Source organism: Cyprinodon variegatus, unplaced genomic scaffold (assembly GCF_000732505.1).
Source record: "Cyprinodon variegatus isolate N-32 unplaced genomic scaffold, C_variegatus-1.0 Scaffold185, whole genome shotgun sequence".
NCBI lineage: Eukaryota > Metazoa > Chordata > Actinopteri > Cyprinodontiformes > Cyprinodontidae > Cyprinodon > Cyprinodon variegatus.
The window spans coordinates 288413-293796 of NW_015150638.1; positions in this window are offsets into that span (position 1 = coordinate 288413).

Below are 5384 nucleotides of genomic sequence, written 5' to 3' on the forward strand. Positions count from 1 at the left end.
TATATATATATATATATATATATATATATATATATATATATATATATATAGAAAATCTTTTTTATTCTCAAGGAGGTATATATACTTGCCGGCTGCTGTTGCCTGGGCTGTATATCAACTTTTAACCACCAGATGGCGACATTATCTTGTTTCTAAACTTAAAACCCTTGCAAATGAATCCAAGGGTATTGTACTTTTCCATATTTTCTTGCTACACCTCGAATTATTTCTTACAAAGTAAAAGCATTAAAAATATCGTGTGTGTTTATTTTCACCTGATTCAAAAAAATGTTTAAAGAATACATTTAAAAATCCCCTCATTTTAAGGGGACTGATTTAACCTCTGTATAAACTGTTCAGTGGCAGCCTGAGATGTGAAAACCCTTAGCTTTTATAACAACCTACCAACTTGGTAGAAAGTATAAAGTTGAAAGCAGGAGTATGTTATAAAACAATATCCATCAATGTTTTTCTTTATCAGGGAAATAGCATAAAGTTAAAGAGGACTGGTGAAGGTAAATAAGAGCACTACTGGTACTTAAACTGTCAGAGGGTTTAAAAAACTTTGAAAAGATGTTGATGTTCAGCAGAACAATGGCCTAAAACATGGAGATGGGTCATATTTATGGATTGTTTTCTATTGTTATCAATCATTTACACATGCCCAAATAGCTTTTAATTCATGCTAAGCACATTAATTTCCCATTTGAAATAAAAACAAAAAATGTAAATACTTGAGAAAAACAAGGTTTATCTGAACTGACTGAGCAAACGCTATATGGGACAAAAACTGCAAAGCTGCTAGAAACATACTGTGAAACTTCCAGCCAAATGTGGTTCTACAAAGTGCTAACTAGTTAAGACTTAGGCTATATAAATTTGTTCTGCAACATCAGGAACAATGTTTCCATGACCCAATTAAAATTATACTTCAACTAAATTATCTACACAAAGGAACACAGCTTTACATAAAAGCCCAAAAATGCGCATTCAGAGAATGAGCCCCGTTCTGTTGAAGAGTTACATGCAGAATGTTTGCATTACTATGAACTCTGACAAAGTCGACAAGCGATCTCAAGGCTCGGTTCGCATGAACGTCTTAGCCACTGATAGAGTAACGCAGGTCAACACTGGATCCAACCAGGGCACTTTCTGCCACGGGTCCGGGGACTTTCCCCTGGGCGGTGCTGAGGAGAAATCAGATTCTCTGTTTGTAGCCCAGAGAGCAAACCTTCTGAATGCCCGGATGTTCAAGGGCGTGACTCTCAATATAAACTATGTGAAAATCCAACCACTTAGCAAAACGGTTTCAATTTTAGAAACGTTCTTTATTCGAATCAAATTTCATGCTGAAAGAACACAAATTACTTTATTTTTAACGTTTTTCTCAAGCAATTGTGTATTTCAATACATAAAAAATTAAATAAAAATACGAATGAGCGTTTTCCTGTTCGCGAAGCATCATGGGTAATATCAACTTCTGCAGTCCGCCTCTCCGCCGTACTGTGAGCTGCATTTCTAGCTGTGACAGTTCAGTGATCAAACTTCTAAACTTATCCTCCCCTGTGACAACAAATTAACTCAATTTGCAATAACTGGGTTTCAAATAAAAAAAAAGAGTAATTTAGGTTAGACTCTTTCTAATCCTTCAATATTTTTGCTGTTTCTAAATCCCGTGTTTAGGACTTAGGATATATTTGCAAGGGTCTCAACTGTCCAGAATAAAAAAATAAAAATTTAAACAGACAGCTCGTTTTGAGAAAACAAATAGTTAATCCAAATACAATTTATTCATTCTGACTATATTTTACAAAATCAAGTTTGATATAGTTAATACAATTTAGGTTCAAAATAAGCAGATCTTAATTGTTGAATAGTTGTATTCAGATAATTATCGAGATCCAGAGTAATATATATCTTTTAAGTAATGTAGATATAGTTTTACTAAATAACTCAATAAAAGTTTAATGCTACATTTATTGATGTGAATAAACCTGTATTTCAATTTATAAATAATGCTCATTTTAATATTTTGAAATTATTTTAATATATTTTGAAAAACATCACATCAAGACTGAATTACAAGTACATGTCTGTTAATGCAATAGTATTTTCCTATTTGCAAATTGTACATGAATGATGTCATGTACCTACTGTTTGTGCATTAGCCTTTAAAAATGTTTGAATTGCTTTTTTTCGTCAATATAACATGCAATATATTTCAGTATATTACTTTTTGAAATGAGAAATACAACAAACACTACCAAAAACGAGTTACTGTGAATTACTTTGTATTTACTCTACTTTCTATTTTCTAATGTGAGACACAATGTCAGTGGCTAATTCAGTCAATAAATTTGAGTCAGTCCAAGATATGCAGACTCACGTTACGCTATATACTATACTATAGGATACATCATCGTATATATGGATTTTAGTGATTAGTATATTTACTGACTCTAAATTACCTGTGAAACATCTTCACACAGGTGGAAAACTGCTTGTTTTTGCAGTCGAATGCTACACATGTAGGCATTTTTGCTGCACATCTAAGTGGAAGTGCGCAGTATCAACCTGCCGGCTGGTGGCTTCACTTTTTTCGGGCAGTCCGCAATCCAGTAGAGATTTGTGATTTTTTTTCTTCTGGGCAAAGAAGCGTTGAAACCCTCTAAAACCAATGGGTGATAAATAAACAACACAAAGGAAAGGGAAAAGAGTGTATTATTCCTTTTACGTGTTTTTATTTTTTTTATTACACTGAGTTTTGTTTTGTTTCATTCTTGTTGTCTTCATTGATCATGTTGGCCACCAATTTGACTTTTAATATCCTCAGTATTATCATGTCAGTATTTGTGCCATTAAAGAAATTTAAATTCTACAGGATTTCACATAGCATCTTCAGGTAACATTGCCATGTTGATCTTATTTAATGGGGCAAACTGTTTACGTCACTCATTACGCATGCGTTTCCTTCCCAGCATGCATTGCTGTACATGAAATTGCAGAATGCTCAGTATTTTTTTGTTTTATGGACTGAAGTAGCATTAGATGTGGAGTAGACTGGTATCACCATAGTAAACGTCTTTGTTTTTTCCCCATGAACCAGTGTGTTTATACATGAACCTTACACCATAATCCTCTTTGGTTTTAAAACTCCGAGGTATATAGCTGCAAAATTGCGCTCGGCTTCCTGGTGTGGGAGGAAGCTCATTGTAGAGGTCACATGCTGAGTGCTCGTCACTCGTCCAATCACCTCGGGGAAGGTCTGAGACAAGAGCCAATAGCTACCCTTGCAGGGTATCACCTGACAAGGGTGAGCGAGTGCACAGAAATAATGGACCAAAGCGTGCATTTCTCACAGGAGAAGCCAGAGGGCGCAGTTTCTCAGCTCCACTGGTGGATGTGGTGTACGCTGGTTTGGAATCACTTGCGGCTGGCAAATGAGTCCGATGTATGAGGTGGGGCACAGCTCCAGAACCCAATTCAGACTACTCTCCCCCCACACTTTTAGATTTTACAATTTTATTATTTTAGCATTAATAAAGTCTAAATTTTTTCTGCTATTAATCTAAAACCAATAAAACTGGACATTTTTTTTAAATCAAAAAATATATTTTATTTTTTTATATGTGGTTTTTATCATTGTTAGTCATCCTTTATTTAAATGCAGCATTTATGAAATACCTCTATATCATGTTGCTGCCTAAATGACCGTGATAGAGGGGGCTTTTTCTTTCAGATGGATAATGTTGCCACTATTTGTGAAACAAATCATCTCAAAAGTAAAGAACTGAAAAGAAAATGCAAAGTATCTCACCATTTCAATTCAATTCAGTTTATTTCTATAGCGCCAAAACATGTCATCTCAAGGCACTTTACAGTTCAACCACATCATACAGTCAAATTGATTCAAAGTTTTCTATCTAAGGAAAGCCAGTTGATTGCATCGACTCATTGACTCAAATGCAATTCCTCACACTAAGCATGCTTGTAGCGACAGTGGAGAGGAAAAACTCCCTTTTAACAGGAAGAAACCTCCAGCAGAACCAGGCTCAGTGTGAGCATCCATCTGCCGAGGCCGACTGGGGTTTAAGGAGACAGAATCAGAGATACAAAAAGCAACGGTATAAGGATGCCCCGTCCAGTAAACACACGGCCAGGCAGACGAGCTCCGAGCCAGCTCCTGTGTCAGAAGATAGAGAGCACATCCAGCCAGACACGGTCAGAGAAACAGGACTACACTGAAAAAACAGGCCAAACTCCAGCATCTATAAACAACGGTGTTGATGGCAGCAGCACAGCTGATATTTCTCTCCAGGATGGTGTTACAGCCAAACAGGAACAGACGAGGCAAAGCTACTATGAGAAAAAAGAGAGAGAGCATAATTTTAGTGATTGAACTAACAGATTCTGCAGAGTGGGAGAATAGAGATAGAATGAAGCAGAATGATGAAATGGGGGTCCCCATGTCCTCCAGAAGTCTAAGCCTATAGCAGCATAACTATAGAGATAGCTCAGGATAACCTGAGCCACTCTAACTATAAGCTCTATCAAAAAGGAAAGTTTTAAGCCTAACCTTAAAAGTAGACAGGGTGTCTGCCTCATGGACTAAAACTGGTAGTTGGTTCCACAGGAGAGGAGCCTGATAACTAAAAGATCTGCCTCCCATTCTACTTTCGGAAATTCTAGGAACCACTAGTAAACCTGCAGATTGAGAGCGAAGTGCTCTGTTAGGAACATAGGGAACAATCAGATCTCTGATATAAGATGGAGCTTGGCCATTTAAGGCTTTATATGTGAGAAGGAGGATTTTAAATTCAATTCTGGATTTAAATGGAAACCAAGAAGAGAAGTTAGGATAGGAGGGATATGATCTCTCTTTTTAATTTTTATCAGAACTCTGGCTGCAGCATTTTGGATCAGCTGAAGGCTTTTAACTACAGCTTGTGGACTTCCTGATAGTAAAGAATTACAATAGTCCAGCCTTGAACTAACAAATGCATGGACTAGTTTCTCAGGATCACCCCTGGACAGGATATTTCTAATTTTTGCAATATTCCTCAGATGAAAGAAGGGCATTTTACAAACCTCTTTGATATGGGATTTAAATGACAGGTCCTGGTCAAAAACAACACCAAGATTTTTTACTTTATTATCTGAAATCAGTTTAATTCCATCCAAATGATGTGATCGACTAATCAGCTAATTTTTCAAAGAATCTGGTCCAAAGACTATAACTTATGTTTTGTCTGCATTCAGAAGGAGAAAGTTAAGAGATAGAGAAACCTAAGAGATGAACAACACAAAAGAAAAGGAAAAAGGTGTCTTATTCCTTCTACATGTTTTTTTTTCCCACTGAGTTTTGTTTTGTTTAATTCTTGTTG